Below are 12,496 nucleotides of genomic sequence, written 5' to 3'. Positions count from 1 at the left end.
AATTAATACTGTCAAGTAGGAACCCATTCAGTTCTGCTCGATACTGATATCGCTCAATAGCTTCACCCTGTAATCTACTGACTTGATAACCCAAAAATACGCTCCAAATGCTTTGTATTTTTAGAATAATTTTACGTACGAAACAAAATAATATTACTTCGCACATATGTTTCAGTAGAATCAAGCGCTGTATAAGGCCTTAGAAATGTACTAAAAAAATTTACTGAGAATATTATAATAAAGAAAAAGTAAAGTTCATTCGGCTGATTGGTTAGATGCGGAATCTGCCCTTTACCTGATCGAATCTTCGTTTCAATACAACGACGTCTTACGTGGTCTGGATCACCACAGGTCTATGACTTATGGAACAACCTATGAAACATCAAACACCAGAAGCGTGGTTTCATAATTACTGCAATGCATTCAGCATTTGCTGAGGGCGGCATAAAACAGAGTGAAGCTACGAATCTTATAACTATTGTCTTCACGTAGAGGGGCGTAAGACGTCGATTCAATGTAGTCAATGATCTTTCCTTTTGTATTGTCCAGATTTGCATGTTTTCTATTTGTTACATAAGGGAAATACAGACACTTAACGAGGTATCCAAAATGTCTTTTGCAATTGTCTGTCTGTACCATACTCCTCTTTTAATGCATGTGTGATTTGTAGCATAAAGTCTAACCTTGCATCTCATAATGTTAAGCGTGGATCCAGTAATGTTAGCGCCTCATATCGTACTGTCCTGCGTGGCGACAGCCGTAAAACGACGTCCTGAATTAAGGCATTTGCATAACATTACTTAACTGTAGGGCATCTGCATAAGACTGCTGCCGTTTATGGCATCCTAAATTACTCATCCAGGTCAGTTTGCAGAGATTTGCAACCCATGAGTGATGCAACCGATTACGCCGCTGCTTCCTGTGGTGGAAATTAAACCGAGAAGTAACGACCATGGTTTGACTCCATAAATCATACTTGGACTGCAACAAATTGTAGTAAAATATAAGGTTACAGAAACTACTATATTTCATGCCAAAGCAAGGCAAGCTGACGAGGAAAACGTTCTCTCCCCAAGCGAGAATCACTCGTACTATGTGGAAGAACTATGGGACGTAGACACTATGACTTATGGAAGTTTGGATCGGTCTGGGAGGTGTTCACGGACAGCAGAAGAGGTTAAGGTAACCGCTCACAATATGATGAAAATCCGGGTTTTAGTTCCGGTCTGGCACAAATTTTCATGTGTCTGTAGTAAATCACACAGATGATGTAATATCGTATTCGTCATTTGCAAATACATTTCATGATTTCATTAATACACAATAGACCACAATATTGCAAACACAGTCGTCGTCAGATTTGTTCTTGCTGTGGTATTTAGTCCGGCAGGAGTGGCCGAGTGGTTCTAGGCGCTACAGACTGAAACCGCGTGACCGCTACGGTCGCAGGTCCGAATCCTGCCTCGGGCATGGATGTGTGTGATGTTCTTAGGTTAGTTAGGCTTAAGTAGTTCTAGGAGCCTGATGACCTCAGAAATTAAGTCCCATATTGCTCAGAGCCATTTGAACCATTTGTGGTATTTAGTCTGAAGACGGGTTTGTTACAGTAGTCAAAGCTGTTCTAACTGCTTTTTCTCTGCATCGTTAGTGCAATATAATTCCATTTCATCCTGCTTACTGTAGTCAAGTGATAGTCGCCATTTACAATTTCTACCTCCTCCCCTCTGTCCATCCGTACTCTTCCATTAGCAGACAGACGATTTCTTGATGACTTTGGGTTTGTTGATTCCCTCTTTTAGTCAAACTATGCCACAAACTTCCTTTCTCCCCACTTATATTCAGTACCTCCTTTGTTATTAGACGAACCCATCTAATATTGAGCGATTTTCTGGAACACCACATCTCAAAAATGTCTAACTTATTGTTTTCTGAATTGTTTATTGACGACGTTATACTTACGTACAACGCTACACGCCTGTAGAGAAGAGTTCCTAACATTTAAATTTATATTCAGTGTTAAAACAATTCTTAAAAACATTTTTATTGCTGTTTCCCTAATAACAAAACTTATCAACTGCATTTAATTTTTCATTTCTTAATCCAGTTCTGTCTGCACGATTTGATTTGATTCGAGTACTTTCTACTACACCTATGTCACTTCTGTTGACGTTCATCTTGTAATATTCGTTTCAGTACATTATCTGTTCCAAAATGACTGCAGCTAGGTGTCTTTCTTGATGATGTTGTTGTTGTTGTGGTCTTCAGTCCTGAGACTGCTTTGATGCAGCTCTCCATGCTACTCTATCCTGTGCAAGTTTCTTCATCTCCCGGTACCTACTGCAACCTACATCCTTCTGAATCTGCTTAATGTATTCATCTCTTGGCCTCCCTCTACGATTTTTACCCTCCACGCTGCCCTCCAACGCTAAATTTGTGATCCCTTGATGCCTCAGAACATGTCCTACCAACCGGTCCCTTCTTCTCGTCAAGTTGTGCCACAAACTCCTCTTCTCCCCAATTCTATTCAATACCTCCTCATTAGTTATGTGATCTACCCATCTAATCTTCAGCATTCTTCTGTAGCACCACATTTCGAAAGCTTCTATTCTCTTCCTGTCCAAAGTATTTATTGTCCATGTTTCACTTCCATACATGGCTACACTAAATACAAAAACTTTCAGAAACGACTTCCTGACACTTAAATCTATACTCGATGTTAACAAATTTCTCTTCTTCAGAAACGCTTTCCTTGCCATTGCCAGTCTACATTTTATATCTTCTCTACTTCTACCATCATCAGTTATTTTGCTCCCCAAATAGCAAAACATCTTTACTACTTTAAGTGTCTCATTTCCTAATCGAATTCACCCAGCATCACCCGACTTAATTCGACTACATTCCATTATCCTCGTTTTGCTTTTGTTGATGTTCATCTTACATCCTCCTTTCAAGACACTATTCATTCCATTCAACTGCTCTTCCAAGTCCTTTGCTGTCTCTGATGACAGGATTTTTATTTTCCCTCTACCTGTTTCAGATCACCAAGGACTCAGCGACTCATCATCAGATGATACTGTTCTACTATTCGTTCACATCGTCGTAGGGGCTGTTATGTAGCTGTGGTAAGACAAAAAAGATCGAAACAACTAAGTGCTGTACTGCATGTGGCGAGGTACCTAGAGTTATCCACATCATACATTTCTAGATGTGCTTCGTTGGATTAATTATAGTTATTTAATTCCAAAGTACTGGCTCCTGGTACACAAATTACATTTGAAAACATTGTTTACGTTCACCAAGTACGTTAATTATACGATACTAATTATAGGTACATTCTCATGTATGGCAAAGCACACGATATTAACCAAAATCCAGTTTACATCCCTTCTTTTGTAGTGAATAATTTACTGTTTTGAAATCGGTCCTTAATCTGCACTGTAAAATGCGTAAAGGTAAGCAATTATTTTTTTCCTTTATTTGTTTTCTCCTAAAAGTGAAAGATGTCACGACCTTACAAAAATTGTGTATCTGGTCTGTGCATTGCCTTGATGCAAAACGTCTTCTTTTAATAAATTTATTTCTCTGGTCGCTACCTAATGACAATATTGTTACTGAATCTACAAATTATACGTGCATGAGAATAATTAAAAATGTCCGAGGAGGGCATTTTGCTTTCAGAGATCCAAAAAATTAAGATTAACTTCACGAGTCCTTATGTTTCATCACTTCCTAAATACCCACAACAAATATTTATAATGAGGGCCCGACATTTATGCTCGCCATTTAACTTCATATATTGATGAAAGACGTCATCTGATACCCTAAGTTACTAAACAATTAATACAGATAACTACATTTTAAATGTTACGCACATACCTTCTTTGTTATACCAAACAAATGACACGAGAGACACTGTGAAACTATTTCATCTTTAATTTTACGTTTACAATGGGCATTGCCACATTTTTTGTTATAATTGCTCACCTTACAGATCTTTACTGGCCCATGTAAAATAAATATGTATTGCTTCGCATCTCGGTGTGTTATTTTAAAGTTATGATATTTATTTCGATTATTTGCATTGGACTAACGCACTGTCCTCTGTCAGTCCGAAACCGCGCGGCTGCTACGGTCGCAGGTTCGAATTCTCCCTCGGGCATGGATGTGTGATGTCCTTAGGTTAGTTAGGTTTAAGTACCCGTGGTCTAGAGGTAGCATCTTTGATTCATAATCAAAACGTCTTCGGTCCCGGGTTCGATCCCCGCCACTGCCAAAATTTTGATAAATAATCAGCATTGGTGGCCGAAGACTTCCGGCATAAGAAGTCAGCCTCATTCTGCCAACGGCCTTGTCAAACAGGGCGGAGGAGCGGATAGAGGTTCAGGGCACTCTCTTGTCCTAGGGGTGGGAAATTGCCCCTAAAGGCGGAAGAATCAGCAATGATCAACGACTAGAGGATGCAGATGGAAATGGAAACCACTGCATTAAAGACACGTAACGTGTATCCACAGGACATGTGGCCTGTAATTGAAGAAGTGTCATGATGATCTCTCCATTGGCAAAAGATTCCGGAATAGTCCCCCATTCGGATCTCCGGGAGGGGACTGGTAAGGGGGAGGTTACCATGAGAAAAAGATTGAATAATCAACGAAAGGATAACGTTCTACGAGTCGGGGCGTGGAATATCAGAAGCTTGAACGTGGTAGGGAAACTAGAAAATCTGAAAAGGGAAATGCAAAGGCTCAATCTTGATATAGTAGGGGTCAGTGAAGTGAAGTGGAAGGAAGACAAGGATTTCTGGTCATATGAGTATCAGGTAATATCTACAGCAGCAGGAAATGGTATAACAGGTGTAGGATTCGTTATGAATAGGAAGGTAGGGCAAAGGGTGTGTTACTGTGAACAGTTCAGTGACGGGTTGTTCTAATCAGAATCGACAGCAGACCAACACCGACAACGATAGTTCATTTATACATGCCGACGTCGCAAGCTGAAGATGAACAGATAGAGAAAGTGTATGAGGATATTGAAAGGGTAATGCAGTATGTAAAGGGGGACGAAAATCTAATAGTCATGGGCGACGGGAATGCAGTTGTAGGGGAAGGAGTAGAAGAAAAGGTTACAGGAGAATATGGGCTTGGGACAAGGAATGAAAGAGGAGAAAGACTAGTTGAGTTCTGTAACAAGTTTCAGCTAGCAATAGCGAATGCCTTGTTCAAGAATCACAAGAGGAGGAGGTATACTTGGAAAAGGCCGGGAGATACGGGAAGATTTCAATTAGATTACATCATGGTCAGACAGAGATTCCGAAATCAGATACTGGATTGTAAGGCGTACCCAGGAGCAGATATAGACTCAAATAACAATATAGTAGTGATGAAGAGTAGGCTGAAGTTCAAGACATTAGTCAGGAAGAATCAATATGCAAAGAAGTGGGATACGGAAGTACTAAGGAATGACGAGATACGTTTGAAGTTCTCTAACGCTATAGATACAGCAATAAGGAATAGCGCAGTAGGCAGTACAGTTGAAGAGGAATGGACATCTCTAAAAATGGCCATCACAGAAGTTGGGAAGGAAAACATAGGTGCAAAGAAGGTAGCTGCAAAGAAACCATGGGTAACAGAAGAAATACTTCAGTTGATTGATGAAAGGAGGAAGTACAAACATGTTCTGGGAAAATCAGGAATACAGAAGTACAAGTCGCTGAGGAATGAAATAAATAGGAAGTGCAGGGAAGCTAAGACGTCATGGCTGCAGGAAAAATGTGAAGACATCGAAAGAGATATGATTGTCGGAAGGACAGACTCAGCATACAGGAAAGTCAAAACAACCTTTGGTGACATTAAAAGCAACGGTGGTAACATTAAGAGTGCAACGGGAATTCCGCTGTTAAATGCAGAGGAGAGAGCAGATAGATGGAAAGAATACATTGAAAGTCTCTATGAGGGTGAAGATTTGTCTGATGTGATAGAAGAAGAAACAGGAGTCGATTTAGAAGATATAGGGGATCCAGTACTAGAATCGGAATTTAAAAGAGCTTTGGAGGACTTACCGTCAAATAAGGCAGGAGGGATAGATAAAATTCCATCAGAATTTCTAAAATCATTGGAGGAAGTGGCAACAAAACGACTATTCACGTTGGTGTGTAGAATATATGAGTCTGGCGATATACCATCTGACTTTCGGAAAAGCATCATCTACACAATTCCGAAGACGGCAAGAGCTGACAAGTGCGAGAATTATCGCACAATCAGCTTAACAGCTCATGCATCGTAGCTGCTTACAAGAATAATATACAGAAGAATGGAAAAGAAAATTGAGAATGCGCTAGGTGACGATCAGTTTGGCTTTAGGAAAAGTAAAGGGACGAGAGAGGCAATTCTGACGTTAAGGCTAATAATGGAAGCAAGGCTAAAGAAAAATCAAGGCACTTTCATAGGATTTGTCGACCTGGAAAAAGCGTTCGACAATGTAAAATGGTGCAAGCTGTTCGAGATTCTGAAAAAAGTTGGGGTAAGCTATAGGGAGAGACGGGTCATATACAATATGCACAACAACCAAGAGGGAATAATAAGAGTGGACGATCAAGAACGAAGTGCTCGTATTAAGAACGGTGTAAGACAAAGCTGTAGCCTTTCGCCCCTACTCTTCAATCTGTACATCGAGGAAGCAATGATGGAAATAAAAGAAAGGTTCAGGAATGGAATTAAAATACAAGCTGAAAGGATATCAATGACACGATTCGCTGATGACATTGCTATCCTGAGTGAAAGTGAAGAAGAATTAAATGATCTGCTGAACGGAATGAACATTCTAATGAGTACACAGTATGGTTTGAGAGTAAATCGAAGAAAGACGAAGGTAATGAGAAGTAGTAGAAATGAGAACAGCGAGAAACTTAACATCAGGATTGATGGTCACGAAGTCAATGAAGTTAAGGAATTCTGCTACCTAGGCAGTAAAATAACCAATGACGGACGGAGCAAGGAGGACATCAAAAGCAGACTCACTATGGCAAAAAAGGCGTATCTGGCCAAGAGAAGTCTACTAATATCAAATATCGGCCTTCATTTGAGGAAGAAATTTCTGAGGATGTACGTCTGGAGTACAGTATGGTAGTGAAACATGTACTATGGGAAAACCGGAACAGAAGAGAATCGAAGCATTTGAGATGTGGTGCTATAGACGAATGTTGAAAATTAGGTGGACTGATAAGGTAAGGAATGAGGAGGTTCTACGCAGAATCGGAGAGGAAAGGAATATGTGGAAAACACTGCTAAGGAGAAGGGACAGGATGATAGGAAATCTGCTAAGACATGAGGGAATGACTTCCATGGTACTAGAGGGAGCTGTAGAGGGCAAAAACTGTAGAGGAAGACAGAGATTGGAATACGTCAAGCAAATAATTGAGGACGTAGGTTGCAAGTGCTACTCTAAGATGAAGAGGTTAGCACAGGAAAGGAATTTGTGGCGGGCCGCGTCAAACCAGTCAGTAGACTGATGACCAAAAAAAAAAAAAAAAAAAAAATGTTCTAAGTTCTAGGGGACTGATGACCACAGATGTTAAGTCCGATACAGCTCAGAGCCATTTGAACCATCTGTCAGTCCTCGACTGTAGTCCGTCCTCTGTTTCCACTCGAAGTTCCTATTTTGGCCGGAACAAGGCGCCACAAAAGTCTTCCTTTCAGGCGCGAGTCACGAAGTGTTCATGAAACTTAATTAGCCACATATGAGATTCTAGTCTCGTCACATTTATCACACATGATATCAGTAAATTAAATATAAACTTACAGCCCAGTCATTTAAGCATTTCGAATGGGTGGCATCCAGAGCTTTTTAGGATAGACGTTTCGGACCCCATAATGAAACCTATAAGAAAAAGAAGTGAGTGAATGATACTGGTCCCTCACACTGCCATCAATTTGACTTTGTGATTTTATTATGTAAATAACCCCACATTCTTCGCCATATTCGGTTCTTATTTGTTTCGACTTATTTTTTCTTCTTACCACGCCCATGTAATGCTTCCTATAACGCCATGAAATCAAACCTCTATTCATTACAATCGCAGTATTCCACACCCTTAATAGCTAAATTATATTATCCACTCCGTTCAACTGATATACCAAGTTCTTTGCTGTCTTTAACAAACTTACAATATCATCGGCAGAGTTTCAAGTTGTCAGTTTCTTCTCCCTGCACATTAATTCTCTTCCCCAAGTTATGTTAACTTTTCCTTGCTGCTTACTCAGTATACAGATTGAATAACAGCAGGGGAGTCTAAAACTGTTTCTCACTCCCTGCTCAGGTACTGTTTCTCTTTCATGTACTTAGAACTTTAGTGCCGCAGTCTGGTTTCTGCACAAATTGCATGTTACCATTCAATTGCCGTATTAAATCCCTTTTACCTCGGAATTTAAAGATTGTACTCCTGTAAATATTATCAAAAGATTTCTGTAAGTTCAGAAATTCAATAAATAGAGGTTTGCATTCTGAGCCGTAGTAAAATTTGCTGTTTTGAAGAGCGCGCCGCAGCGCCTAGTGTAAAGCAGCGCCTTCCGTTTCTGGCGGTGGCGCCGCTGTGACAATCACAGCTTTGTTGTCTCCCTCTGGTGGGAAAGGGGAAAAGTTGCCTGTTCACGTGCATTTAAAGGGCGCTATGAGGTCGGCAGTCGCACACTACGACGCCACCTGCAACTCCAGCGACACATCCGGAACTTGCTCGCGGCTAAGAAACGCCGGTACTGGCGATAGACATGCATCCGTTTAAATGCTACCCTACCTATAAACTCGTTCAAGTTCTGGTCAGCCTTCCGTCGCCTTACCGGAACTAAACCCTCCCCCTACTATCCTCTTCTCCATGATGATCGCCCTTTCCCTGACGCCCTTAGTAATGCCAATCACTTTGCCTCCTACCTCTCCGATGTCTTTACCATTCCTGGCGATCTCCAGTTCGATTACTCCCTCTTCCGAGATGTCCGCGATCGAACTGACACCTCTGACCCTCCCCTCGCACCTGGTTTCCAGTACTTGGACAACATTGCACACACAGGACTCAGTGCTCCTATCACTACACAGGATCTCATTGCTACACTCCGCACGAAACGCAACACCGCTCCTGGTCACGATCGTGTCACCTACCGCCACCTTCGTGAAGCTCCTGCCTCTTTCCTCTCCACCCTGGCCAGGCTCTACAATGTAGACATGTCCACCGGCTACTACCCCGACCTGTGGAAAACCTCCCGTATCCTGATGTTCCTTAAACCCGGTAAACCACCGTCCGCCGTCTCTTCCTACCGTCCCACCAGCCTTACCTCGGTCTTCAGCTAGGTCCTGGAATTCATCCTGACCCGACGCATCCACCAGCATCTGTACCAGCACCGCCTGCTACCCGTTACACAGTGTGGCTTTCGGCTGTCCTTCTCTTCCGAAGACCTTCTCCTTCACCTCACTCATCTCCTTTCCGAACAGCTTAATTCCCGTCGCTCCGCTATCTTCCTCTTCCTGGACCTTGAAAGTGCCTATGACCGCATATGGCATTCTGGTCTCCTATTCAAGCTCCAAACCTTCGCCCTTCCCATCAACTACGTCCGTCTGATCGGCTCCTTTCTCTCGCACCGTCCTTCCTACGTCACCATCCATAACACGGATTGCTACACCTTTATTCCCTCTGCCGGTATGCCCCAAGGCTCCGTCCTCTCCCCCCTTCTTTACCTTTTGTATACGGCAGGCATGCCGCCGCCGTCAACCCCCGTCCACCTCCTCCAGTTTGCCGATGACACCGCCTTCCTTGCCCTTGCCCCCACCCTGCGGCGTTCCCAACACCTTCTCCAATCCCATCTTGACCGGTTCACTGCTTGGTGCAACCAGTGGTTGCTTAAGGTCAATCCCTCCAAAATCCAGGCGATCATTGTAGGCAAAACCACCCCTTCCTTCCGCCTCCTTGATTTCTATCTAACCATCTATGGCCGTCCTATCGCCCTCACCCCCACCCTTAAGTACCTTGGCGTCACCCTCGACCGTCGCCTCTCCTTGGCCCCCCATCTCCGGACAATCCAAGCCAAGGCACGATCCCGACTCCGTCTCCTCAAGCTCCTTTCCGGCCGTACGTGGGGTCTGGACCCCTCCACCATACACCACACCTATAAATCCCTCATCCGCCCTATCCTCTGTTACGCCCATCTGGCCTGGATCTCCGCCCCCCTTCCCCCTACCTTTTACAAATCCCTTAAAGATCCTTGAACACCATGCTCTCCGCCTCACCTATCGTATCCGTCTCCCCGCCCCCACGCGGATCCTGTACGACCTCATTCCGTTCCCCCACCTCCTTCTTTTCCTCGAACGGATACGGATTCTCTACACGTCCCGAAAACTCGATCCTCCTCACCCACCTGTATCACCCATCCTCTCCCACCCCCGCCCACTGCCGCACCTGTATTCCCGCGTCCCACCTGCTCTCCATCTCTCCACCCTCCTTACCCTCTCCCAAGGTGGCTTCCGCCAGCTGCCCCCCGCCCCCCCCTGATGATGTCCTCCTGCCCTACATCTACCCCTCCTACCAACTTTGATCCTCCCCTTCCCCTCCCTGTGCTTTTCCCTTTGGGCACCCTCCCTCCCTTCTCTTTCCTTTTCCTTCCATCCCCCCTTCCTCCACCCTTCTTCCCCTGGCTTCCCCTACCCCCCTCCTCCCTTCCTTCCTCCCCCTTCTCTCCCCTGCCCTTGGCATCTCTGCTCGCCCCTCTCCCTCTCCCTCCCCCTTCTCCTCTCTTGGCAGGTCCCCTGACTCGTACACGCTCAGTGAACTTTCGAGCGCAGGAGATCGTCGCCTCGTGCTTCTGTCTGTGACGTCGTTTGTGCTCAAGTGTTCCAGTGTTATTCGTTGTGTGCTTCTCCGTTCGCGTGTGACAATTTTCGTCTCTGTGTGTGTCCACGTGTCTGAACTAATTTCATCTTGGACTCTACGCCAGTGAAGGGCTCCATGTATTTTAAAAGTGTATGTCTCCGTTTATATATCTACCGTATTTTTTCTCTAATTGTCTTCATTTGTATCTTTTTTATTCTCTGTGGCCAAAGAGCGGCGTACTATGCCGCTGATGGCCTGCCTGTAACAGGTTTAAAAATAACAATAAAGAAAAAACAAAGTCGGCAGTCGGGCAGTCTGTCAGTCTCGGCGAGTCTAGTCAGTTAGTCAGCCGGGTCAGTGTGGGGCAGTCAGTGCCTGTCTGTCATTCGGAGTGCTAGTATGTGTTAGGCCGGCAGTCTGCTCGAGGTTATTTAGGCAATGGACATTGGCGGTTGGATCGATCGGTTGGTCGGTCGCGCACTGGGACACAAGATGACTTGTCCGTCTTGAGCGTCGGCGCTTTTGAGGTCGCCACGTCAGTCCAGTGGCCCGCGCCGTATAGCGAGGGGTAGTGGCTTCGCGGCCGACACGAGAGCAACAGGAGTCAACCCACGACATCGGTCTGGCCGGCGCGAGCTGCGACGCCGTGAGATGGGAGATTGGTGCGCCGTCCGTTGAAGCGGCTGGCAGTGGACGGTTCGGGAGAGCGTTTTGAGCGTGCTGCGCCAGGTCTTCGCCAGACATCGCAGTTTATTAAAAGTTAAGTGCTTCGTGATATGTTGTTCCATTTATTTGTTAAATTTTGTTTTCTTGGTGAGGTTCGCCAGCCGCTTTGTTTTGGGGTCGTCCCACCATTCTTCTCCGTTTGCCCGCCCGCGGGAAGGTGGTTATTTGTGAATTGGGTGGTCCGTTTTTCCCTTGGGGAGTTGGGGAGGATTAGAGCAATCTGCGGTTCGGGTTGTTCGGTAATCCCCCTGTTAATCTGCCATACGTTAATAGCTGCGTCTGTCATGTTTGTAGGGATTCGGTGTTAACGAATTTATAGAATTAAGGTGTAAAGGCCGAATTCCTGAAATATGTTTTATCTTGCCTATCATCTTCCGAGGCGGTATATGTGTAATGTAGAGCATGTTGTACATTTTATGTAAGTCTGAATTTCTTGGGTTTTATTTAAATAGTCATTTTTATAAAGTGCCACCCTTCCACCGTAAGAGTCCTTTTAAAAACAAATTGCACTTCCGGTGGCAAATAATTCCTTAGTGTGAGTGTTTGTATCATTTACATCCCTCTTGCGGGGTGCCAGGTAATGTCTTTGTGTGAGATGTTAAAACTTTTAGTTTAAAGTAATCTGGTGTGTTGCTTATTGCACCAGTGTAGTCTTTCAGAGGTTGTTGTGAGCGGTCGTGACTACGACCGTGTTGGAAGGGAGCGGCAAGCTTCTCAGCCCGAAGGCTCATACTGTCAACATTGTTGTTTCTGCCTCTAAATAAAATTGTAACTTGATATTTCGAGAGTGCTTTTCTGCTTATAAATTTTAAATCTGTTTTGAAAAGGCTTTTATGAATAAAATTCCCATTTGTTAAAGGTAATTTCATTTTCATCAGTTACTCCCGGGCAACTACTTCCACGCTCATCTAGTGTGATTAAATG

This window comes from Schistocerca cancellata, chromosome 8 (assembly GCF_023864275.1).
Source record: "Schistocerca cancellata isolate TAMUIC-IGC-003103 chromosome 8, iqSchCanc2.1, whole genome shotgun sequence".
Classification (NCBI taxonomy): domain Eukaryota; kingdom Metazoa; phylum Arthropoda; class Insecta; order Orthoptera; family Acrididae; genus Schistocerca; species Schistocerca cancellata.
Note: the sequence above shows the minus strand (reverse complement) of the source record.